At 37.7% G+C, this 27,681-nt stretch overlaps 1 long non-coding RNA gene across 1 annotated transcript in view; it reads right to left on the bottom strand.

Annotated features, from left to right (window-relative positions):
* Nucleotides 1-26,140, bottom strand: part of LOC123838327 (uncharacterized) — a 28,899-nt gene extending 2,759 nt beyond the window's left edge. The window contains exons 1-5 of the long non-coding RNA XR_006789456.3: nucleotides 25,909-26,140; nucleotides 24,579-24,813; nucleotides 9,866-10,015; nucleotides 9,582-9,650; nucleotides 206-389 (exon numbers count right to left, since the gene is read on the bottom strand). This is a non-coding gene — a long non-coding RNA (uncharacterized LOC123838327). The remainder of the gene's footprint in view (nucleotides 1-205; nucleotides 390-9,581; nucleotides 9,651-9,865; nucleotides 10,016-24,578; nucleotides 24,814-25,908) is intronic.
* Nucleotides 26,141-27,681: the final 1,541 nt, after the last annotated feature.

The following is a 27,681-nucleotide window of genomic DNA, read 5'->3' as shown; positions in this document are numbered from 1 at the left end:
TCAGCCACAACGCACTCCATCACCTCCCCCATGTTATGAAAATCTACCTGGTGTAGGGAAGGAAATGGGAGCTCTCTTCTTCCCCAGCTCCCATCCTGGGGCTATAATTGCATCCTAGGAGGGGCAGGCTGCCAGTATTTCTCTCCCCTCCCTCCCCACCAGCTTCAATTCCAGTTAGCCATCAGGAGGACCAGGCTGACCTTACCCCATCTCGCCCCCATTCATAGGGTAGAAACACTGTCTCAGGTGTGGCAGGCCTTGAATCCTGGGAGCATAATCTTCTCCTCCCCAGTTGTCTCATCTGGTATAGGTTCCGCACCAGAAGGGGCAAGCTGAGGAGACCAGAGGCAACCACTCTCAGCTGCATTGCTATGGTGCTGGAGTTCTGCCTAGGGAGAAAGGCAGACCGTTAGGATGAAGAGCTCCACCAGTTGAGGGGACTTACTTTATATGTAACAGATGGAAAAATATATATCATGCAAACATGATAAGAGACCTGAAATGGTTATGCTAATATAAGACAACGCAGACTTTAAAACAAAAAATGTTTCTAGAGATAAATAGGGATATTTTATGATGATAAAAGGGTCAATCCATCAGGGAGATATAATGATTATAAACATATATTCATCAAACATTTGATAATATTAACTTCATGATCCAAGAACAACATTTCTAAAAGATTCAGAGGTATTAACAGTGAACATTAATTCTGACAATTGTTGAGCACTAATATGGGCCAGGAATTGTGACAGCCTTTGGAGACCCAAGTATATAGACTTCTAATCCTGAAGAATTTAGTAGACATAGGCATTAAAAAATTATTAATTTGCTAATGTAATAGGATGAGGGTTCTTATAGAGTATTTAAAGAAAGCATTTCAGTAAAAAGGATTAATTTAGCACAATAATAAAAACAAAACAAATTCACTCTATTAATAAAGTCTTACAAAATTCTTTTACATCATTATTTTATTTGATCCTAACAACTACTTGCTTTTATACAGCTGAAGAACTTGAGGTTCACAAAAGTCTAAAAAACTGATACGTAAATATGTTTACAATTATTGAAGGAAAAAAAGTTGCCCACAGAACTATGTGCATTATGTGATCACATTAAAAATTAAATAAAATATACATACAGAGAATAGGTTTTGGAAGCATATAAATCAGAGTGCTAAAAGTAGTTATTTAGGGATAAATAGGATTGTGGATATTTTTTATTTTATTCCTTTTTATTGTATATATTTTCTGCTTTTTCTTTAATGAACATGTATTGCTTTGGGCATATTAAATTCACAAAACAATAAAGTTGAACCTCTATCTGGGACCATTAACAAAAATTAACTCAAAATGGATCATAGACTTAAACGTAAGACCTAAAACTATATAACTCTTAGAAGACTTTGGAATAAATCTTAAGACCTTAGGTTAGGCAAAGCCTTTTTTTCTATAATGCTAAAAGTGAAAACAAAAGTAACGGAAGAAAAAATAGGTTGAACTTCATCAGAATTAAAACACTGTGGTGTAAATAACAATAAGAAAGTAAAAACACAATCCACACAATGGCGGAAAATAGCATAAAGATCTCTTACAACTCAGTAATAAAACAAAAACCCCATTATATAATGGGCAAAGGGTTAAGACAATTTTCCCAGGAAGCTATACAAATAGTCAGTCAGCACATGAAAGGTATTCAACTCATTAGTCATTAAGGAAATGCAAATAAAACCCCTGATGTCATACCTCTACATACCCACTAGGATGGTTATTATAAACAACAAAAAACCAATAACAAGTGTTAGTGACGAGGTGGAGAAATTGGTATTCTTATACATTGCTGGCGAATTTAAAACAGCACAGCTGCTTTAGAAAACAGTTTGGCAGATTCTTCAAAATGTTAAACAGTTATAGAATCCAGTAGTTGCACTCCTAGATACATACTCATTAGAAATGAAAACACACATCCACACAAAAACTCGGACATGAATGTTCATAGCAGCATTATTCATAAAAGCCAAAAAATGTCAGCAACTCAAATGCCCATCACCTGATGAATGGGTAAATGAAATGTGGTCTATCCATACAATGGGAAGTTTTTTGGCAATAAAAAGGAAGTACTGATACATGTACACTATGGATGGATCTTGTAAAAGTTACGCCAAGTGAAAGAAGCCAGTCACAAAAGATTATGTATTATAAGAGTCTGTTTATATGAAATGTACAGAATAGGAAATCTATAGAGATAGCCGATAGATTCTTGGTTGCCTGGAGATGGGGGTGGAAGGAGCAGGAAACATTGAGGATGACTGTTAATGGGTATAGGGTTGCTTTTAGGGGAGGCAAAGAGGCTTTAAAATTAGATTGTTGCAAAATCCTGTGAATATACTAAAAAAAACCATTGTATTGTACACTTGAAATGGGTACAATTATATGGTATGTGAATTATATCTCAATCAAGCTTTAAAAAGTACCATATCTTTAGAGTGCACTACGGTTAGCAAAGATACTTTCCTAGACATTTCTCCTAAACATCACAGTAACCTTTGTTGCTATTTCTTAATAATTTTAAAGATATTATTTTCAATGAGTTTTTGAAGAGAGGGAACTGAGTTTCAAAGAGTGACTTGTGCAAGGCCATGTTAGCAGAGCTAGGAGGCGGATACTAGATCTGACTCTAAGTCTCCTGCTCTTTCCACTTACCATGCTACTGGTTATATTACACCCGCAACTATCAAATTTCAATATGATTTTTGTAGTTACCTAAAAGTTGTACCTGGATGGGCACCACAATTTTGTAAAACCCAAAACAGAATCGTTTAGAATTATTTGCGTGTGACACTGTAACACTGAATTTGTTTAAACTTCTGTGAGCCAGTTGAAAGGATTACATTTGAATGGAATAAAACAACTGATTTTATCATGAGATTGCCCACATTAATTGCCTAGCTAGGAACTGAGGAGAAAAAAATTTATATAAGTAATAGTCTTTAGATCTCCTTTACTTTTTTTTTAAAAGATTTTATTTATTTAATTATTGAGAGAGAGAGAGAGAGAGAGACCAGGGGGAGGGGCAGAGGGAAAGGGAGAGAGAGAATCTCAAGCACATTCCCTGCTGAGCACAGAGCCAGATATGGGGCTTGAGCCCATGACGCTGAGACCATGACCTGAACCAAAATCAAGAGTCAGCTGGTCAACCGACTGAGCCACCTAGGCACTCCAGATCTCCTTTACTTTTATATGCATATTTAATATGCTAAAATTCCAAAATCAAAGACAAATTGAAAACTGAATGAAAACAATAACAGCTCTCTTAATCCTTGGTCACTCATACGTAACTAGACATTTATATTTTTAGTAAGTTAAAACTTTGTACGTTTCACTCACTATAGATCCAGAACAAATAAATGGCTTTGATACTTTTAATATGGTTTGTGGGAAAGTGCCTGAGACATGGGCAAGGGTTAATACACTTAATAAACTGACTAATACTTTTTTTGGAGGGGTCACACAGGTCTCCTGCTTTCTGCTGTAGCTCTCTCTACGGAGCACTGCATTCTGAATGCTGAAGCACAACACTTGCTGGAATGTAAAATAAAACCATTAGTTCTCTTTGACCCTATTCCGGGATAATTTGACTAGAAATTAATAACTGTCAACTGGAGATATTTTGCTGGCCCTAAGGCAAAATGATGTGTGACTCCTCCTTCAGGTTACTCACAGTGCATACCACATTTACATTCAAAGATTATGTTACTGACTGGAGTGGGGAAAAGGATTTTAATTTGCAAAACAATTATTGCATTTTCTGAGGTCATGAATTTGGTTTTCTAGATGTTTCAGATGTTTTAAAGTGCTGCCTCCCTCAACTGCTGAGTAACAAGCAAAGCTAATGATACGGTTTCTGTGCCTTTGTAATACCATGTTCACTGTTTTACATTTGAACTGGATTTTTATAAAACATTTTAAACAAAATTATCCCATGACTACAATATAAAACAATAACAAGAAACAAACAAAAAAAATCAATGGCAAATAACATTTACCTATTTTTCTTGAATGAGCTGTCATTTTCTTGAAATAAAAAAAAATAGACCCTACAAGACAAATTTTAAATTGTGGTTGAAATTTATTTCACTATACTTTTCTTCCTCTCACATATTTTCTCTTTGTCCTATCCCTGGCCAAAGAACCAAACACTCTTTTTCTTTCTTCATGCACATTCTCCTGTGCTGCTAATTCGTGGCAACAATTGTCCTGAATCTCTAAAAGCTTTGTGGGCATTGTTACTGGAAGAGGGGTATCTTTTCATTTTTTAATCCCACCAAACTCTCATTTGTTGAGCGCCTTCTTTGTGTTAGGAGCCTCCCCTACGTGACCTCACTTATCTCCCAACACTTTGAGGTGCTATTTTCATCTTTACATGAGAAAAAATGAGGCTCAGAGAGGTCTGATAACTGCCAAAGGTCACCGAGCTAGTGATGGGAAGCATTGGAGCCAGCTTTGGTCCCTAAATTCATTGTGTACTTTTCTGCTGCCCTAGTCGACAGGTCTCTGCCCATCTTCAACTGTCCTCATCAAATTGTCATGACGATCGGATAGTCTGGGATCCCGCAGCTAAATTCTCAGGGCCCATGAAAATTTAGATTAATGTCAGCTCAAGGCAGCTTTGTTTTGTGTCTTCATCAGGACTTTAAAAGGACAGGACTTCATCAGGACTTTAAAAAATGAATTCCAGCAGTGCCCTGGAATTCATTTGGATGGTGACAGTGACACCTGAGTTTCTTGGGGGCCTCAGGGATGGTTGGACACTGACAATCTGGAAGCTAAGCAGCTACCTTTGAACACAGAGGAGGATTGTGGTTGTGCTTATAGTAGACATGTGTATCTCTCCCTCCAATTGCACGGTAGCCAGAAGGAGAAATTCGGAGGGGTTGCAGCTGTAGGTAGGAAAAAAAAGTTTGGGCATTGCAGCAAGACATAGCTGAGTTTGCATCTCATCTCTGCTGTTATTTCCAAATGAAATGAGGCAAGTTAGTTCATAGGAGTCTCTTTCCTCATTTGTAAAATGTGAATGGCAGACTTTAGCTCTCTGAATTGTCATGGGGATGAAATCAGGTTATAAAAAGGAGTAGGTAGTAGGCACTCAACAAATGTCAGTTGGCCTAATACTTCCCAGAGATCCAGTGAGGAGGGACAGCCACGGAGAGAGTGCTTGGGTAGATTTTGTACTTGATTCTATGAGACTTCCAGGCTGGCGGCTTGGGACTCAGGTGTAGCTACTAACGCATGACAGCTCTGTGGTGCTTTATCATGTGCCACACATTCTTTCATTATGTCACTTGATTCTTATAAAATCTTTGTGGTAGGGGCATGACTAGCAATTTATACATCTACTATTTAAATTCCATTTAATACAGATGAGGGGACTGACGCTCGGAGAGGTCACATAACTTCGAAAAAAATCAGAGAATTGTTAGGGAGAGATGCTAGGAAAAAAGCCAGGTCTTTCTTCATCGGTGTCTTCATTAGGGGTCTGTCTTGAGAGGTGGGGACATGGTTGTGCTGCAAGGTTTATGGCATTCAGATCGACTTGAAACCATGGTTCCTACTTCTCTCATTCCCCTCTGAAACATGTCTTAAATAAGAAAGCATGCCTTTTAATGGGCAACATAGAATACATTTTAGTGATATTTTTGTAAGCTTGACAATTTATGCTGATTGATTTGTTGTGTCCCCAAAACAAGTATCATTTCTATATTTTCAAATACCATTTGCATTTCTTCTAAGATTTTATACCAGTCTAGTCATCTAATGAATTAAATTTGCATTTATTTCACTTCAGAAAGGTGAGAGAATTTCCTGTTATAAATAATTTAACTGAAAAAACTTACATAAATTGAATTCTTAGCATTTCATTTTAATGGTATTGGCCATGGAAAGTAAACAGCAACCTAACTCGATAGCTTTTTTTTTTTTTTTGCATTTTGTCATTGAAAAGATTTTAAGGTAATGTCAGTTTTTTTTTTTTTAAGTAAGATTGTATTAAGGGAATTGTTCACATGAGCAATTATAGTTTTCTGATTTCATTACACATATCATAAATGATTTCTTTTGGTGTGCACTACTACCTTAAGTAAAGAAAAATAGGAAGAGGATAATTTTTACTGATAAGAAACAGTTAAAAAAAAAGTTCAAATGAAGGTGTAGGGAAGGTAGTCATATACACAGTATTTCTACTATTTCCCTGCTCAGGAAATCAGGCCTGGTAATGAACTTAGATTGTTCTGTTCAATTTCAGCTAGTAGCCATAATGAATCAAATTACTCTATAATCTCATTAATACTAAATAGCTCTCTTTCTAGCTCTTGGTTTCCTAAATAACTATCCATCCACATCTTGGTTAAGGACTTTCCCTAGTGCCTTTAGTAATTAATGTATGGTAGCATCGTTCAATAGCTACTTGAAAAGCCAAAGATCATTTACTGCATTTGGAAAAATCCAATGGATGTCTGACAGGACATGAGTTACTTGCAACTGTCAATCTCTTATGTGGTCATCAATGTACATACAACATGTCAGTTAGATGATCTCTGTAGGAGGAAGTAAGCCTTGTTAATCCCTATGAAAACCAGAAATCGCTATTCCATCATTCCAACTTAATGGCTGATTTTTATGCTGGAAGAACAGTGCATATACATTTAAAGTACCAAGATCTCTGCAGATTCAACAGAATGCTAAGTGAAACAGAGATGCTTTCGTTGCACAATATAATGAATCAGAAACATGAGAAACATAAAAATTTTAAAAACATAAGCCTAAATGTCAGATTGCAGAACAACAGCAACTCAACTTTTTTTTACTATGTTTGATGGGAAAATGTTAGAACAAACTATTGGACTTAATCTTGCAGAGGCCCAGAATCAGATATACTCATTCCTCATTTGTTTCTGCATATTATTAGAATAAAATTTAAAATCCATTTTAAATTTTAATTTCCTTTGTCTACAACAAAGAATGTGTATATGATTATGAGTCGTGATGTAGCTCAGTTCATGATTTAACAATGGCAAAAAAAGTAGGCTACTTACATCAGTAACCCTGATTTTTAATTTCCTTCATAGATAAGTAATGAAATGATATTACATATCTATTCAAATAAAGATTTCAAGGTGAGCTATAAGCAATATAGGTACAGGAAAAAAAAATGTGAAGTTACTTTCTACGTGATCATGATTTTATGTCAATGAGATTTTAAAAGCAAATAATGGAAAATTTTATACTGTGGTTTCTGGATTAGGTGTAATAAATTTGGTCAGACAAGTTTGATTGAAATTTGGCTTTTATGGCTATAGATAGTTATCAGTCCTAGCCAAAGGAAATGCAAAGTTGGGAGTACTATCACTTTGATACTCTTCTTCTAGCATAAAATACTAAACATAATGGCCTGTCTCAGATTACAGATTACTCCTTTTTCTTACATTCTCATAATGCCTTGTTTGTCAATCTCTAATCGAATAGCTCCCTGTATTAGCTTCCTAGGGCTGCTGTAACAAATTACCACTAACTGGGTGGTTCAAGATAACAGAGATTTATTCTCTCACAGTTCTGGAAGCCAGAAGTCTGAAATCGAGGTGGCAGCAGGATTTGTTCCTTCTGGAGGCTCTCAGAGAGAACCAATTCCATGCTTCTCTCCTAGCTTCTGGTGGCTGCTGGCGATCCTTGGTGTTTCTTGGTTTACAGCTGCGTAACTCTGATCTCTGGCTCTGATTTCACATGGCCTTTCCATTTGTGTCTGTGGGTCCTCAAATACCCCTCTGCATTTTTCTTATAAGGACTCTCATCATTGGATTTAGGGTCTAGGATGACCTCATCCTGAAACCCATAATGTAATTATATCTGCAAAGACTTTTTCCCAAATAAGGTCACAGTAACAGGTACTAGGGGCTAGGACTTGGACATATCTTTTTGAGACCCCCCTATTCAACCTACACACTCCCTAGTGCCCTAGTTCCATGAATTGGCTCAAGTCTGACCTAAGTTTCCCAGATGGCAGAGAAATAAGAGAATCAGTGATAATGAAGTTAATTCTTCATAAAGTCAAATGAATTAAATATAATGATCTTTTGTTCCAAGATTACTCTTTCCTAGTTTCTTCTTATTCAAATGTGATGATAATAATAGATAATAATAATAAATGGAGGTTCTTTGGGGGAAGGGAGAGGGCACGTTTTGGTAAAGACCATACTAATGTAATAAAGCTCCTAATCTGATTTCTCTATTAGGACTTATACTTGCCAGTAGCCCAAACTCCAACTATGTCTGAAAATACAGCTGTTGGGTGCTCTGGAGTCATTCATCCAACGTACATTTTTTGAATATTTATTTTGTACCCATTACTGTCCAGCTATAAAAAAGACATTAAATGCCCATATTCTCATGAAGCTCACATTGTAATGACTCACATTTTTTAACCTGGCCATCAAGGGCTAAGAATCATTCTAATCAGCTACAGTGAAAGTCATTTTCAGAGAAGGATTCCAATTGGCTCAGCTTGGTTATGTGCCTTGCCCACCCTTGAACCAATTACTGTGACTGTGAGCAAGGTACTCTGATCAACCCAGCTTGGGTCACATGCCCAGCACTGAGGTCCACATGATAGGCCTATTGCTAGCAGGAGGGAATAGCACCTGTATAAACAAAATCAAAAGATATTTATGACCTTCTGCTACTGGGACACTGAGCATTGCCAGAGGAAATCACAAAACTGTTTTTGTGCACTACAAATTCATGGCATTCAGTCTCAGGTCTTTACTGATAGTCCACGGTCCTTTTGTTCATCTTGGTGTTGATTTTGTGCATTTTTTCACTGGCAACCTGTTGAGACGTTGTGTTTGATGCTGGGGAAATAAAGATAAAGAGTGCGTAGACCTTACTCATAAATAACTTGTGGGCAAGAATCACTTTAAACATTTAATTAAAATATAACATGGTTATCTACCCTCAACAGGGTATGGGAAAAGCGCCATTTGCAGAGATGAAGAAATAACTAACCAACCCTAGAATAGGTTGAGATTCGCAAAGAAAAAGAGAAGTATGGAGTGGGCCTTCCAGGCATAGATAATAAATGGCACGTAAAAAGGCATGGGCGTTTCAAAGGGCACCACATGTCTGCAGATCAGTTTAGGGTAGCTAAGAAAAGGGTGTGTGGTGGGGAGAGTGCAAAATGTGGCCAGAGGCTTCAGAGTGGAAGTTTTGCATGACTTGGATGGCATCTTTTAGCAAGCCTCTTAAAGGTCTCTGCAGCCTCCAGATTCTCCTCTTTTCCACCCTGAGAGTTGTCATCAGGTTATTCTTCTTGAAGTTTGCTTTGGTCATATCATCTTCCTGCTAAAAAGCTGACATAGAAGTAGCAAGGATACTTGAGTTTTTGGTGGGAGGGACAGCCACAGAAGAGAAATTGTTGCTTTCTGTCCAATAAAAACAGATTCTGCCTCAGGTGCCAACTGGAAAGCTTCTTTCCTTCAAGAGGCTGCTGATAACCTACAACAAGTTCTGTCCACACAGTGAAGGGCAACTCACCTTTGACGGGTCTTGGATGACAGGGGTTTCTGTACTGCCTCAAACTCCTCACCAAGTCAGTGTAGTGACCTGAGAAACAAATTGGTAGAAACAATGTGGGATCTCATCAAATTGAAATATTCTTTTTCTTTTTTAAAGATTTATTTATTTATTTATTTTAGAGGGAGAGAGAGAGACAGAGACAGAGAGCATGATCACAGAGGGGAGGGGCAGAGGGAGAGGGAGAGAGAATCTCAAGCAGACTCCCCACCGAGCATGGAGCCTGACACGGGCTTCAAACTCACCACCTTGAGATCATGACCTGAGCCGAAATCAAGAGTCAGATGTTTAACTGGCTGAGCCACCCAGGTACTCTTGAAATATTCTTATAATCTTCTTTTGTGGCATTAACAATTTCAAATATAATTAATCCACGTGGGAGGATCTGAGTTTAGCTGTAAAATCACAAAAGAGGCCAGATTATACAATATAGTCTCCTGAATTTGGTGATGATGTCATGGAAACTCAGCATTCAGAGGACATCTGGAGGTTTATTTTTCCTGGTTTTGCAACCCAAGTTTAACAACTCTGAATTTTGTGGAAACCGGGATACTCTAGCTGGTAAAGCTTATTCAAAGTTGACTTAAATGCTCAAAGAAGTTAAAGCAGGCAGAGAGGAGCATCTTTTCCGAATACTGTTTAAGGACAGCTTGGAATGTTGGGCTCTGATCCTTGTCTGTATTAATCTAGGTTATAGTCTGTCTAGTTGGACTAGATAAAAAATTGTTCAACTTTTTTTTCTCAAAGGATGAATCATTTTTAGCCTCAAATTATAGATGTATTAGTTTAATATCTGTCTGTCTTTTTAGTCTGCATATTCAGTCATATGAACTCAGTGTAATATAGATATAAAATATCTTACTTTTTCTCCAATAATTGAGTTCAGACATCCTCAGTTGAATGGCATTTTTCATCCCTTACCTACAATTGGACAAGTTCCATTGTTTTCTAGTCCTTTGCAGGTTTACAGAGTTCAGTTTAAAGGTTCCATCTCACATCTAGCTCAAAGCACTACCTATCTTCCAACTCAGGGAGTTGGCCTGGGAGGCCAACTTGACCAGGGAGGGAGGCTTGCTAGGGAATGGGGGGAACCTATCCTTTGCTTTCCCCTCTTTTTTGGGGCCACTGTGTATCCTTAGGGTGTTGAGGTCTGGCAAGAAAAATGAGAGAAGATATTAAATAGCACTACTCAATAGTACTACTATGATCCTTTCATAGTTGATGACTTCTATACAACAGGCACCCAAATCCTGGCTTCCCTATAGGATGTATGTGTTTGTTCTTCAAGGGCCCCATGGGATAGTCTCCACTGCATCATCCCTGACAGGGGAGATGGGCTCCTGCAAGACTTCTTCCATCAGCTTTGGATCCCAATGGTGCACCCTATAACCTTCCTTCCATTGCTTGGCTTGGGCTCCTTTGTCTGTCGGATATCCCATTGGTTATCTTCTGTGGTGTTCCCTCCCACCCCAAGCTCAATGATTTTTAAATGGAAGTGTGCAGGCTAGCCCACTAACCCCTCTCCCCAATTTCACACTATTTTACTTTAATTTTACTCTAATTCCTTCCCCGTGTCCACCTAGGCAACCTCATATGCTACATCAGTGGATATCCAATCAAGAATTGAGATGGTAGTCTATTTTCTTTGCAGGCATTTCCCTTACAAGTGGCTTTCATCTCTATCATACTCAAAGCCCCTTTGGTAATAAATACTTTGTATACCCTCTTTTTTTTAAATCATGAAATAAAATTCAGAGATAATAAAATATCATAAAAGAAAATATTTTAACCTTTAAAGAACATAATTTAAGAAGAAGAAGAATTTAACACTATAAAATAAAGGAAAAAGAAAAAGGATGTAATTTATAATAAAATAATAGATAATATATATTAATATGTAAGTGCTCAGGCATGATTGTACTGGAAAACATAATGAAGTAGTCCGATGCTTACAGTTACTTATGGTGAATACTTGGATTTAAGATAAAGGAGCCAGAAGTCAATCTGTATATAGAAAAGAAAATTAAGGGCAGAGAGCAGGTGGACCCTAATTAAAACTAATGGAATGATAAGTAATAATAACCTGGCTTATACGTAAATGGTAAGGAAAAAAGGAAAGAACCTTAGCCAAGGCAGGGATAACAATGCCATGGCAAATTACAAACTGTCAAAATGGAGAAAATTAAGCATTAGCAAATGATCAAATAACACAGAAAACATACTTCCGGACTTGAAATACCACCACATGGGCAAGCATATATTCAGTAGTTTAATGTCTGGCAAGACATGTGAAAGATATGAAGGTGTAAAACAAATCTTCATTGGGTGGGATTCGCCTGGGCATTAAGCATGTCTGGCACCCCTGCCTCCTTCCCATCAAATGCCTGTAGTGCCCCACAAACACAGTAATTACAAAACCAAAACCAAAACCTCTCAAATTTCCAAAATGCTCCCTAAGGGATGGTTCCTCCCTTGTGGAACAAGGTTTAAAAACATTTCTTTTACAACATTAAACCAGACCATCTCATTGGTGCATCCCATTTATGAACTGTTTTTTTTTTTTTTTCCACATTAAGCTTTAACATGATGTCACTGGTCTACCCTGAAACTCAACACTGCATTTTCTACAAATGTTGTATTGGGGATGTTATTTATATCACAAAGGGTCTTCTGTGCAAATTAACGGGATATATTTATTTCTGATCCAATATTGGGATACTCCAGCTTCTCCTGAGTACTATTCACCTTGAGTCATGTATCTAACCATGTTTCTTTGTGTCAGGCAAATGAAAGCTTAGCTTTCTGTCTTGTATCCAGCGAGTTGGCAGAATGGCATAGAATACCTTGTATATACTAGCTTCATTCTTGATTTCTATTTTATTTTCTGCTTTCTTTCCCCTTTTGCTTTTGTCATTTCATGTGGTTTTTTTTTTTTTTTTTTTTTAAATATTTTTTTCCCTGTTGGGACAAAATAACTCAAAACTTCCAGTTTTAAGTTTGCAGACTGAACACATGCCCTAATCTCCTCTTCCTTGCACCAAACCCTTGCATCAATATATAAAACTATATACTGTTCCTAACTGTGGTGGCCCAGGACCTATGAGGAGAGAAAGGGATTAAAAAACCTGGGGTCTTTGTAGGTGATATCTACCCAAGAAAGCACCATAGGATGTAGAGCCCAGGGATAAGGGGCATGGTACCATGGGAAGGACAGCTGCTCAGATTGATCTTTCTTTTTTTTTTTTTTTTTTTAAGATTTTATTTATTTTTTAGAGAGCGAGCGAGAGAGAAACAGCATGAGAAGGGAGAGGGTCAGAGGGAGAAGCAGGCTCCCCGCTGAGCCGGGAGCCTGATGTGGGACTCGATCCCAGGACCCTGGGAGCATGACCTGAGCCGAAGGCAGACGCTTAACCATCTGAGCCACCCAGGCACCCTCAGATTGATCTTTCAATATCTCAGTATGATCTCATATTCCATACCAATTTGCTCACATCACCAATTGGACTTTGGTAATGCAAAATATTATTTTTGCTTGGAACTTGGTATTGAAGCATCAGGGTCACATGGTTCCCCAGTGGAGGCTTGTGCAGAGATTACTGTTCAGATGTAGTAATAAGATCTGTGTTCTAAGGAAAGAGCGGTGTTCTCTGTAGGTTTTCATCACACTGACGGTTCCCCTGAATTGCCATTATGAGCTGCTCAAAGATAGCAATCAATAAACTATACTTCAGTAACAACAAAATTAACTGCTAACATACAGCTTCATACTAATGAGTATTTTGCAGCATATGTATCCTATAAGCCACCTTAAAATATTAAAGTGGGTTATAAAGAATCTCAATGGTGTGATTATTAGTCATATCTCTCCACTAATGCAACCGCATATCATGGTTACATTTTAATCATCTTCCTCCCTCTTCTTTTTAAAATCCTTATTAGCAACTCAGCATTTCATCATTTAAATTAAATGTTTATTCTAACTAGTTTATTTATTAACATTGAGTATAAGTAATTTTAGGTTTACTCTGAAATTAATAATTTGCACTGAGCTTAAGTCAACTTTCCTATTCTTGAAGCATTGGTAAGTCCTGATTCTGCAAGATGTTCTGCAGAGAAATACACCTCTTCCTAGTGAATAATAATATAATAGTATGCTGTCTGTCATATACTAAAATGATGGAATTGACCAACTGTCAGGAAATGTTCTCTGAAATCTTTTGTAGTTATCATGCTGAATTACTCTGCTGGCTGTTGTTAGGGATGCAGTCTTGTTGTAGAAAGAGTTTTCTCTCTATGAAGTTAATTGGCTCAGGTAAGAATGCAACTTTAGCCTCATAAGCATCATACCTTCTAACCAAGTGAATTGCTTAAATAATATTTATTATTATTATGTATAATAACATTTTGTTTATTAAAAGCCTGATGCCAACTGTTTTCTGCATAGTGTTAATTTGTCTCCAACTGTCTTGGGATTTAGGGAAGAGCCAGCGAAGAGATAGAAGAAAGCTGGAAAACAGAAATGGGTGATGGGATGAAGTATAAATTAGCTTCAAATATAGGCATTGAAATTCATTCAAAAGATTTTCTTCCTGGTTTGAAAAAAATGTTGTGTTGCTTTCCTTGTATGAAAGATAAGTGATTAAGCACTTAATGTGGTGATATTTGAAAACACAACTGTATTGCTTCTTCTGTTTATAAGAAGCATGACATTCCTCCTCGGTAGCTGGGAGGTAAGTTATTGTCTCCCTAGAGAGATCAGGAACATGAATGGTTTCTTTTGTGGTCTTCGGGTTTGGAGGTTGGCTGTCTGATTGTCCAGTACTTCATGATGTGCCACAAAAAAAGGGATCAGAGAAAGAAAGGCTGGGTTGTTGTTGTTGTTGTTGTTGTTGCTCTGTGTTGTATTCTGTATTGTGTTCTGTATTCTGCTGTTTTGTATTGTTTTGTTTGGGGAGGGGCAGAGAAATGAAAGCTTAGCCTTTCAGAAGGCAGGAGAATTCCTCAGAGAAGAGGCCAAAGGCTGACTGCCCTTTTGGGTGGTGGACACCAGGTCTCACCAGAAAGCAGAGCCTAGAAGGTGCCATAACTCATAAATGACATCTGTATGGGTCTCAGGGAGGGCTGTGCACTAAGGATGGTCATATGGGGGACCACAGCTGAAGTGGGCAGTGATGACATGGATACTAGCTGTAGAGTGGTCCACCTTTGCACGTGGATGAGCATGATGAACATCTCAACTGTGACCAAAATCTCTCCTCCTCTATTTCCTTGGGATTCTGTAAGCTCAGGGGAGCTCGGGATTCTGCAATCCTCCTAAGGGAGGGAAGGGAGCCATTTAAAATGACTGACATTGCTGACCATAGCAATTGTGGGTCCAGAGGTAGATTTGATTTGACATAATAAGCAAAGGTGACATTTTCTTGCACTTTGGTTATATTAGCACACACACCTTACCCTTTTTCACTGCAGAGAGTTTCTAAAGGGATTAGTATTATTCCTCGCTGTTCAGAGGAGGAATAACAGAACTTTATTTTCTTTAAACTCCTGTACATACAAAATTGTAGAAACAGTCTTTTTATTTTGTGGAAACTCTTTAAAATAGGTCCAACTGATTTTTAACTGCTGTGTATTTGAACTGACAGTTATGTTAATAAACATTGTATTAATAAAATAGAAACTACTTCTAATTAGTAGAAATTCAAGTTACAATCTTTAACTTATCATGTAAAATAAATAGACTATAAACCTCATTGGTGATTTGTGAATTTCCAGAGACCAACTAGTAATTGTTTGACTTACTGTTGTAAAGAATGTACCCAAGTGACAAACAGAATTATCATTTAAATATGCTGAGGCTGACATAATTGAATATGTTGTGGAGTTGGTATAAGCTATTTAAAAGTACTCTAAAATGGATGACAAACATAACCTCTGATTGAATTGGCACATGATTCAGAAACTACAGATTTTTCTTATGATTCTATCAGGGAATAATTAGCTGAAAGGATGAGCTTGGTGCCTAAGATTAATGGTAACATCAATACGCTATTTGAACTCAATAGGCTAAAAATGAACACATGGAACACAGCAATTAAGCACAGTTGGTTTAAATAAAGCACCCTTACTTGCCAGGAAAATTACCCACTGCATTTATGTTTCCATTGGGAAATATTTCTTGGGATCGGGGCAACCAAAGCATTTCAAAAACAATAGGAACAATAAGCAAGTTAAAAATACTTCAGAAAGAAAGAAAGAGAAAGAAGGAAGCCTTCTGGCTATTACTATCTTAAATTCTTAGTAGAATAACAGAGTAGAAATTAAGAAAGAAAGTATTATATATGTATGAAGAGAGTAGTGGAAGCCTGGGAGACAAACAGCATGGGCTTATACAGAACCCATTATAGCAGACATATTCAATTTCATCCCTTTGATCAAATTACAAAGTGGATGAAGGGAACTCAGTAGATATAATATATCTGGACTTCACTAAATCATTTGTTTTATGCCTTTTGAAAGCTTACTTAAAATTGTAATTAAAATTAGCTTAACTAGTTACAATGACACATTGCCTAAAATAAACTCATAAATAAAAAAAGAGAGATCAGATTTAGCAGCCATCTATGAGTTGAGAAAGAGGGAAATGAAAAGCTCCAGAATGGGCACTGGAGAAACAATTGGTCCCTAAAGACAGTGAGAACCATGAAGAGAGCAGAGAGGTGAGATACTAAAATGTGTTATAGAATGGAATGGACTTTTCAGATACTAGAACTCAATGTTCATTTTGTGGCATCTGGAAAAAATGGGTATTTTTACAATATAAGAAATGACAGAGATTCTGTGTGTAGCCATGCTAGCAAGAGGATCTTCTAGTCTACCACCACCTGATAGTTTTGTTCCTAGAAAACCTTAGTTATCAAAAGTTGTTTCGCAAAAACTGTTGTGTCGGTGTGAAAAAGGGCCTCAGGTCCTAAAGAGTCTGAAAACTGCAAAAATAAAATCCTATTTTCCCTAGAAGGTTTAATAAATATTGCCTTAGAGCCCATCTAGGTTTTAGTCATTAGTAATAGTCTTTGTATGCTCATTATCATTAACCCTACCATTAGCACAGTGCTTCCATATATTCATATCATCCTTATTACCCCTATTATGATAAAGAAAGCAGCCGTTGTAACAGTTGCTTCATTTTTTTTCCTTATATGAATGCGTTGGCACCCAGAAATGATCCTGCTATAACAGATAATCTCTGTTTGCAAAATATGTTTTGCAATTTATCAATCACATCATATCCAATTCAGAATATGGAAATTCACACTGTCACATAAAAACTGTATATAGAAGTATATTGTTTAACAACACACCCCAAATGTGTGTCATTCAGGGTAACTGGCTATAATTTTCAGTAAATTCCACTAGATGGTGAAATCCTATGACACTGTAGTATACTGACATTCAAACAAATTCCAGAGCTCCCCACTCAGAGCGCTAAGCTTTTCCCTAGAGTGTCTGATTGCAAAAGCTCTCAGAACACCCTAGCAGAAAGATCCACTGACCTTGTCAGGGCAGGGAGATGCATTTTCCTTCTACTCTCCTTGCTATAAAATTCCCCCCAATTCCCCCCAATCCCCAACGTATGCTTATAAAAGTTGGCTGTGCTTTATAAACTGCCAAAGCTTATAAACCAGAAAATATGGTAATGTGTTAAACAGATATGTAGACTTTCCTCTCCAGTAGCACAAAATTCTTTTTAAGGCAAACATACTGTTACTATGAATCATGATTCTGTTTTCATCTTTCTATAGAAATGTAATTGAAAAATAACACACTGGGGTTATTTTAGGACTAAGAATTAACATAAATTGTGAAAAGAAAATGAGTAACAGAAATGATATTGTCATTTTTGGAATTTGGACATTTATCAACACTTAGAAGTTAGAATTCTGTTGTTCCCAAAGAATTAATTCACATACAAGGCAGCATTTTAGAAGATTAAAAGTTTTAACTGTCTTTTGAGAAAAAAAATAAAAGTCCACGAAAATATTATGTATATGTCTATTTGACAACCCAGAACAAACATGAAAATTAAGAAGAAAAACGTGAAAACACAAAGTAAAATAAAACAAAATATTTCATGTTTCACTAAGTCATTAAGATGCCCACAATCTGTGAGATCAAGTTTTTAATGGCTTTTTAACATTTTTTACTTTTTCCCCCCCCACTCAAATCAGACAGTTGCAACAGTCTAATGTGAATAGTCAACTTCCAGGGTCGTAGAGGTGGAATATATTATTCAGTATTTACAAAATTTACTTGCCCAAGGAAAGCCTTCCTGGGGTCCTTGGGTGGCTCCATCAGTTTAGCGTCCAACTCTTGGTTTGGACTCATGTCATGATCTCAGGGTCGTGAGATTGAGCCCCGAGTTGGGCTCTGCACTTGGTGTGAAGCCTGCTTAAGATTCTCTCTCCCTCTCCCTCTGCCTCTCCCCCCAAAAAAAGAAAGCCTCCCTTTTGGAGGAACATCAAGTATGAAGAGAGTTCTGTTGTTTACAACAGTCTGGGAAACCAACCCATGTTCCCAACTAGAGCTAAGGGTGGCCCATGATGCCATTCCTGCCTTAGACACTTTTGTGTTATCAAACCAGATGGGTGGTTTTCTTAAAGTCCAGACAGTGCCGAACATAGAGTCTCTAGGGAAACCAACCTGTTAAGGTCTGAAGATCGTTACTTCTGAAAAACCTGTAAGTTTTCTTGGGCCACAACACCTTGTGTGTAGGATATGTTTAGCTTAGGGGCACCTGGTTGGCTCAGTCCATTGAGCGTCCGATTCTTGGTTTTGGCTCAGGTCATGATCTTGCGGTTGTGAGTTTGAGCCCCATGTCAGGCTCTGTGCTCAGTACAGAGTCTCTTCAGATTCTCTCTCCCTCTCACTCACTCTCTCTCTCAAATAAATAAATAAAATCTTAAAAAAAAAAAAGGATATGTTTAGCTTAGATTTGGTCACTTCCTTAGTGAACACACTGCTCAAAATTAAGGTGGTAGATTACATCTGACTTGGGATGCACCCCTTATATTAAAGAGTTAAATGGTATGGAAATTGGAATGAGGCTATGGAGTGATGACAGGGATGTATGATCATGTAATCAGAAGTGGAGTTGAATTTTAGTGTCATAGAAGACCTTTATTTTGTGTAGGTAAGCTAATTAATGTGTTTGTTAGTTATGTCAAGGTAGACCTCACGACCTGGCCTAAGTAGGAGCCATTATTGGAAAGAAAGAACCTCTGTTCTTCTACTGAGGAATAAAAAGAGTTTGTGAGCTGTCACTGGCTACCTGGTAGGCCCTTATCTTAAAATGTACCTGGGATTTCGTTTTATTCATGTATGGTAAGGCCAACAGATCAGGAGATGATTGCCATTAAAAGGATAGTTTGTTACAGTTCCCAAGAAGAGACAGGATGCCATGCTGAGCAAGGCCACATGAATAAGCACCAGGACCAATAAGAAGCAGGGGGAGAGCATGGGCAAAAGTCTTTATTGTGGGTTTCCAAGTAAGGAATGAGTGAGGCAGGATAAGCAACTGAACAGGTTTTGGATTAGTATGAATAATTTGGTGGACTCCGGGCTCTGGGGCTGGTCTCTAGTTGTCTAGTACCTGGCCCTAGGATGATTAGGGCAGAGGAATATTGCCTCCTGGTGTGTAAAAGCAAGACAGCAGAGACAGTTCTGAGTTTGGGTTCTGAATTGGCTAATGAGAGATGTTCCTCCTGGACAGTAATTCACTATCTCTAAGAATTAGCTGGCCCTGGAGGGGCAATCTCTCCCCGGATGTGAGGGCCCAGATACCATAGCTTCAAGAATATAGAAAATAAAGAAATATAGTTAATACAGGATTCTGAAATGAGAAGAGTCTAGATAGTAAAAAATTTCAGAACTTAGCCCCAGTATCCTCTTTGCTATTATTCTAACATACTATGCAAGCTTCTGTCTCAGGGCCTTTGCATTTGCTATTCCCTTTACCTAAGCTCTCTTTCCAAACTTCTCTCTATGGCTTCCTCCCTTATTTCCTTTGCATCTTTACCTAAATAACACTGGTAGAATAAATCTTCCCCGACCACTTTACATAAAGTTGCACCCTTCTCAACAGTCCCTCTACCTTCCCTGCTTTATTCTTCTTGATCACACGACTCTATACTCACATACATTTTATTGTTTGTTATTATTACAGTTTATTATTTTGTTCATTTTACTGTTTATTGTTTATTAAACTCTCTAAAAGCAGTATTTTAGGAAAATATTTTGTTCACTGCTGCATCTCCATTATCTTGAACACTGCCTGTACATAGTAGGTACTTAATAAATATTAGTTGAATGAATGAATTAATGAATGGGCAGTGATGTTCAACATGCAACCAAAAGCTGCTTTCTGTTCTCCTGAAACCTCCAGTAATACCCTGCTGGACACACAACCTTGGGTAATGGTGCTTTGGACAATGAACTGGGAATAATGTCCAATTGGGGATTAAAGGGTATAGCGAGAAAATGGTACCACTAGGAAGAGAAACCATGGATAGGGATCAAGAAATAGGCAAGAGTAAGAATTCAGAGTAAAACTGAAGAGTGACAGGTAATCCAGAAGAACTGTAGGCAACTCCGCTCCAGTTCTCAGGGGGCCAAAAGAGGGTTGGCTTTCCTGAGGTATGTGGCAGGGGCAATCAAATCATTCTATCTGAATATTCAACAAATAAAGTGACTCTGATGGCTGGAGTGCTGGAATACCTATGGCATTACAATGGCATTACAATGACATTGGGAGACAGTCTTAGGTAAAAGAACAACGTATTTAATAATAAGAAGCAAATCTGACTTTCTAAGGTAAGTGCAATTCATACAAGAACGAAAGCACACTGAGTTTTGTCAAAGAGTGAGGAGACAAGGTCAATCTTAGTGTCATTCTTGGTTCTTCCTTGATGATCTCCGTGCATTTCACTGATATATACGAAACACAAAACCTCAGCATAAAATTGCATCATCTGTGAGTCAACAGTGCAAGGACATGTACCATAACACAGCAACCTCTAGATAAATAAAAACACTGCTATTGTTTCTAAGTGCTTGGCCAAGTTATTCTCTTTCATGCATTTTCAAGATTCCACTTTGCAGATATTTTTTCCCAGTCAATGCAATACTTGTTTTGTTTTGTCACCTAATTTTTCAATCACCTACTTCTAGCTGCTAATAAAAGAAATGAATAATATCCCAAGCATATGCACAATTCTGTGTTTGTATTACCAATGGCAGGAACTACTTGTATATAATAATAGTAGACCATTTCTCTAAAGTGAGGATAATTTAAGTTATTTTTATTTGTGGTATGACAAGTCTACTGTATACCTACGGAAGCAGAAAACACTGAATTTTATTGTAAAGCTTGCTGATGAGATGCAGTATGCTTCAAACACATTTCGGTATAAGTGAATAAAAGAAAATTTTTTTTCTGTAAGTGATACAGAGAAAATATTTAAATGTTGAATAAAGCCATGTAATTTTTATGTTCACTGCTTTGTCAAGAAGATATCTTTTCAGCAACATCGTGTTATCAAAGATGCAAACCTTAAATCAACAGCTGCTAGACCTCCAGCAAGTTATGAATTTTTCCTGATTTATAGCAATCATTCTTTTTATTTCTTTTCTCATCAGTCAAGCAGGGAAATTAAGGTTATTTTCATGTAAAAGGTAACACACATTGTGGCTTAGCATTGCACATAATCCACATCTCTTACCTTTTAAATTAAATTGTGTTGAATTGAATGTGAGCCGAGGGCACTTTTTGATTAATACCAGAAATATTGTTAGTAAATAGAAGGTAGAGACAGCATTATTTACATAAAAATAAAGAGAAGAGAACATAGACATAATAATAGGAATCATTTTTATGATTTTCATGATTTGTATTAGACTGATACATCCAAACAAAATGAAGATAAACGCTGAAGAGATTTGTGTTAGTACAGGAGAGAAATGCTACTTTTATTTTTGTTGGTTTTAGGTGTTCTTTAACAAAAATCAACTTGGCCTCAAGTAGATTAGAGGTTACCTTTTGGTGAATTGTGGTAAAAAATACTTTGAAGTTACAATCCATTTCTTAACAAGCTAAAAGTGACCTTGTAGTTCCTAAAATTGTTTGCCTAAATTAAAAGTAGCTAGCATTTGTTAAGCAATTATAATGCATTGTTTATTGTGTTACAATGTTTTCTATAGAGCCTCTACTATAATAGTGGTAACTCTGCAGAGCTAAATACTGTGACAGTCTCCAGTTACTGATGAGGGAATTGGATTGGGAACAAGGTCTTAAATTGTTGAACAAGAATTTAAATCCAGGCTGTTTGACTCATCAGAAGGAAGTCTCAACAGATGGAACTCTTAACATTATGTAACACAGACTCCTGATTACAGAGAAGAATCTCCCTGGAGAATTTAAGCATCCTCTGGTAGCAGCAACCAATATAGAAATCGTCATGTTCTTGATAGGGTTATTTTGCTGATACATTTATGGGTTAATGAAGTTTATTTTGTTTGTCTCATGTACACTATGGCAATGGCTACTATGTGCCAGGCACTGTAGCACTTTATAAACATTAACTGAATGAGAAATAGGTACTATTATTATTATTACTAAGTACTATTATGAGATGGGTACTATTATCCCATTTCATGAATGAGAAAACCAAGGCATAGTTTAAATAACTTTCACAAGGAAATATAGCTAATAAATTATATAGGTTTGACATAAAGAATTTGAAAACATTTTCTTTTTTGAGAGAGAGAGAGAGAGCGAGAACACGAGTGGGGGGTGGGGCAGAGGGAGAGGGAGATAGAATCTTTTTTTTTTTTTTTAAGATTTTATTTATTTATTTGATGGAGAGGGAGAGAGAGAGAGCACACAAGCAGGGGGAGCAACAGAGGGAGAGGGAGAAGCAGGCTCCCGCTGAGCAAGGAGCCCGATGTGGGGCTTTGTCCCAGGACCCTGGGATTGTGACCTGGGCTGAAGGCAACAGCTTAACTGACTGAGCCACCTAAGCGCCCCAGAGGGATGTAGAATTTTAAGCAGACTCCATGCCCATCGTGGAACCTGATGTGTGTCTCAATCTCATGACCCTGAGATCATGACCTGAGCCAAAATCAAGAGTCAGATGCTTAACGGACTGAGTCACCCAGGCGCCCCTTGACATAAAGAATTTGGCCTAATAGTCCACACCCTTAACCACACTACACTAAGGCTGCCAGTCTATATCATCAATTATTGCCTACTCAGCGGCTTACGAGCATATGCTTTTCTTGCCCACAGATCTTTAGGTTAACCACCTGTGGTTTGTCTGATCTACCAAGGGCTCAGCTGGATGACTCCACTTCCAACTGTGGGTCAAATGGCCTTTGCCCCAGGCTGTGGGCCTTGGGCTGAAGGGCTGCAGCTATCCAGGGCATGTTCTTCTCAGATGGTCCAGTAGGGTGCTGCAGCCAAGTCCCAAACTACACAAGCATATTTAAGGCCTCTACTCACATCACATCTGCTAACATGCCATTGGCCGGAATGCAACATCAGTATGGCAATAAGTATACCCTTCCCACAGCAGGAGGAAGTGGGGAGTGAATGTTTTCTGAATAGCAATCTAAATTATCTCTCCCTACCCTGGTTACCACCCAACCAGGTTTAGGAGTAGGGGTGTGTATTAGTTGAGATTACTTTAGCTACTAAATGAGGTAAGTCCCCAAATGTCAATTGTTTAACATAGTAATATTTATTTCTCATGCACATGGCATTTGGGCTGTGTTTCACTTGTTCATTTATGGGATCAACTAGGTTCTAACCTAGCATGCTGCCTCTGTGTTCCTCTATGATCTTGGAGACCTCTTTGTTCAGCCAGCAGACACAGAAGAAGAATGGTGGATTGGGCACGACAGCTTGTTAGGGACCAAATCTGGAAGTTGCATTCATTACTTCTTCACATCCTTTTGGCTAGAATTTAGTCACACGGCAGCTCCTAACTCCAAGAAAGGCTGGAGATAAAATAGAATTGTGAACTCAGAAAGAAGGATAAATGGACTTGGTGAGAGCATCTAGCCAGTCTTTGTCATGGAGGGCGACGTCCTTTGTAAGCAAAGGTGTTCACGTGAGTGTACAAAAAAGCATGGGTATTTGAGCTTGTGCTTCATGGTACCACAATATAGCCTGAACCAGGAAGAGTTGGATATGTTTAGTCTCTTTCTAAAATGAAGATAAAATCTTAGTATAAAATGATAGCCTTATGATAATGGAACTGAGAAAGTCTTGGCATTTTGGGGAGCTGAGCGGGCAGAGCGGCCATCTCTACTGATTCTTACCTCTATCTTATCCTGTAAAAATGAGCCTGGAGTGTGAAAGCCCAGAGTTTACGCCAGAATCAAGCAGTCAACGTGTACAAATGGGAAGTTTTGAAGTCCCTAAGCAGCGTATGAGTCTTTTGAGGAATATATTTTGTGATGGCATGATTTTCCTGAAGCCATTTAGAACTGACATTTCTCTTTGGTTTTACGAAAGTGTACTGCAGTTTTGTAGGGTTTCAGAAGTTTCAGAGACATCTTCCCAATTAATCTTCACTGTTTTTTGAGGACCATGACCAGTTAAAACTCTACATCATTACTTAACCTCCTGATTTTTCTTTTCTTTCTGTGTATTTTTACAAATAAAATTACTCATAAGAGACAGGTGGAAGATGAAAGATTAAATCTATTTTTCTGTGGTGCCAAATCGAACTCAATTTTGAGGCACAGCTATAGGTATCCTATGAGAACAAGTATTCAATTAAAGATGTTATTCATGATACGACTCACCAATTACTAATACAATTATTACAGTACTCGCTGCAATGAGTAGTTCAATTGCATTACAGCAAAATTACGGTGAAATGCAAAATTGGTATTTCTTACCTTTTCATTTTCAGGGATTTGAAGGACCTCAAGTCACATCTTGTAGCTGTCAGTTTTCAATCATTATTTATGTCAGATGTATTATTGACTGATAAAAGCTAGGTTTTCCGGGCTCCCTTTAAAACACTTAGGAGAGTTGTTTTTGTATCCCGCATTTGTGACAAGTACTTTTTGTGTCAAAAACATACTATGTCACAGTATAAGTCACTGCTGCAGTCTCTGCATGCGTGCTTTTCTAAAAGGAGATAAAAACTGTTAGATTCCTTTAAAGTGAAAAACCCATAAAACAAAACAAAATGAAAAAAAAATAGTTTGTTTACACATCATCCACAACATTTTAGTTTCAATTTATAGCATTTGCTTTCCATGAGTTTTATGGCAGGTTTAATTGGTAATGTGGATGAAGCATTTTTGTGTCAACAATGTAATAATAATGACAACTCTAATTATGAAAATTCATGCTTTGCCTGGTTTTGTTATTTTCCTGGGAATTTTTATATCTTGTACCTTAACAAAAGAAATCTTGCAGTGTTGTCAACACTTAGGTTTTTTTTTTTCTTTTTTGATTTGGTGTTTGGTTTAGGTGGCCCTGAGAAATGCTCCTTTATTTTCTGTTTCTTTCCTCTTTTAAGTAAAATTGTTGGTTCGTGGGAAAGAACTGTTCTCTAATGTTAAAGCAGCTGGTGCCTCGATATTCATATTTTTAAGCTGAAGTAGCACAGTGAGATCATTGTGGATAGGGAAGAAGGAAATAAATCAGCTTGTGAGATATTATCATTCACTTTACATCGTGAAAAACAAATACAGCTGTCATATTCTAACATTTACCATAGATAAATTGAAAGTATATATCACTATTTAACACAGTGAAAAAGAGAGACTATCAATGACTATGGGATGTACAGTATTTTGGTAATGTGTTTTATTAAAGCAAAATAAATTGGCCACTAGATGGTAAAATTGCAAAGAGCTTATCAAAGTGCTGAATCAGAGATTCAGTGTATAGAGAAAAGTCTTATGCATTTAGAAGTGAACACCATATTGTGTTTATTAATCTCTGGAATAGGTTATAGCGTTATGCAGCATTTTATTTATTTTTTAATTTATTTTAAGAAAGACTATTTATTTATTTGTCAGAGAGAGTGCGCACAAGCAGGGGGAGCAGCAGGCAGAGAGAGAAGCAGGCGATGCGGGACCTGAACTGAAAGCAGATGCTTAACTGACTGAGTTAAGTTAACTTGTTAACTGAGCCACCCAAGCATCCCATTATACAGCATTTTAAAAATATAAAAAGATATTGAAGTGGACTTTTTATATTTTGTTTTCTCACCTCTCATTTCTTTTGGTAAAAGGACTTGGTTTCTTCTGAGGAAGTAGTTCTCTTTCCCTCTTTTCTGTTCACATGAGAAGAGTTGTTGCCATTTTGTGATAGGAACCTGCAGTTTTTGATCACAGTGACTGTTAGTGGGTGGAATAGGGGAGGAGTGCAACATAGCATTTCCTGCTCTTTCCAAACTGGATGTGATTCAAGATGGGACCAATAGAAGTCAGTCCTTCCTGGTATTTTTTTTTTTTTTTAACTGCAGCTGGGAGAATTTCCAGTCAGCAATAGGAGAGAGTAAGGCCAAAATACAGCAAGAACAGAGAAGAGAGGAGAGAATTTTGTCTGCGTTTGAATTCTTGTGTCTAGGCTCAATAAATCCCAGAAGCTGTGTGCTAAGTTTTTGTCCTTCATTTCTCTGAGACTCCATAGTATCTTTCCAATCAATGCCTTCCCCACTTTTTTACTTCAGAAGTTCAGTCACATTCAACTAAAGGAATAAAGGAATCGTAGCATTACTTATTCAATATAATTATCTACATTTATTTGAATCAGGAAAATATTTAAGTGAAAACTCCAGCATCTCTTAAGACTAGGATAATGAATTTTATTTAGATAATAGGGCATGTTGGATAATGTGGCTTAAAGAAATGTTTTATAGAGTATTTATTTTTCAAGGTCCCCAAAGATAAATTTGTATTTTATTTTACTTTGATACCTAGTGAGAAAACAAGTTTCTAGGCACTCATTTGTGTGTTCATTTATTAATAAATATTTATTGAGAACCACAATATACTAGACACTTTTAGATGCTGGAGACACAATATTGAAAAAAAAATAGGCAACATGTTTGCCTTCATGGAGCTTACATAGCTAGTGCAGAATGCAGATAGCAAACACAATAAATAAGGAAGAAATATGGTAAAGCAGGAGGTGAAAAGAACCATAAAGGAAAAAAAAAAAACAAACCCAGGGCCACCTGGGTGGCTTGACTTAGTCGGTTGAGTGTCTGCCTTAGTCTCAGATCATGATCCCAGGGTCCTGGGATGGCTCCCTGCTCAGCGAGGAGTCTGCTTCTTCCTCTGCCCCTCCCCTCCACACGTGCTCTCTCTTTCTCTCTCTAAAAAATAAATAAAATCTTAAGAACCCCCCCATAAAACAAGGAGAGGTTAAGTGTGCTGTGGTGGGTCTATAATTTTAAATCAGATGTTAGAGAGTCCTCAAGGAGAAGTTGAGATAGAGCAGACTTGAAAGAGATGAAGCAGTGAGCCATGAATAGGGTGACCATATAACTTATCATCCAAATAGGGACACTTTTAAGATTGTGCCTGTCATTCTGGATAGCAGGCACAAATGAGGACTCTCTCAGAGAAACATGGCATATGGTCATCCTGGCTATGTGGGGATCTGGAAGCAGAGACTCCTAGGTAGAGAAAGAACAAGTGCAAGGGTCCTGTGGCAGGAGTGTGCAGGGCTGGTTTAACGCCCAGCAAGGAGGCACCCTGGCTAGAGCCAGATGAACGAGAGAGAGAGAGCAGGAGGGAGAGAAGAAACCCAAGCATTTCATTAGGGGCCCTGAAGGCCATGGTAAAGACCTTGGCATTCACTTTGAGTAAAATGAAGAGTCATCTGATAGTTTTCTAACAGGAGTGACATGATGTAATTTGTGTTTTAAAAGGATAATAGGGTGTAGGTAGTCAAGAATAGAAGTAGGGATTTCACTTAGAGGCTATTGGAACAAGCCAGATGAGAAAAGATGGCGTATGGCACCGAGCACTGGGC

Source organism: Mirounga angustirostris, unplaced genomic scaffold, assembly GCF_029215605.1.
Source record: "Mirounga angustirostris isolate CCGP_5_RB_7025 unplaced genomic scaffold, mMirAng1.0.hap1 SCAF_5, whole genome shotgun sequence".
NCBI classification, from domain to species: Eukaryota; Metazoa; Chordata; class Mammalia; order Carnivora; family Phocidae; genus Mirounga; species Mirounga angustirostris.
This window is presented reverse-complemented; position numbering and strand designations above follow the sequence as displayed.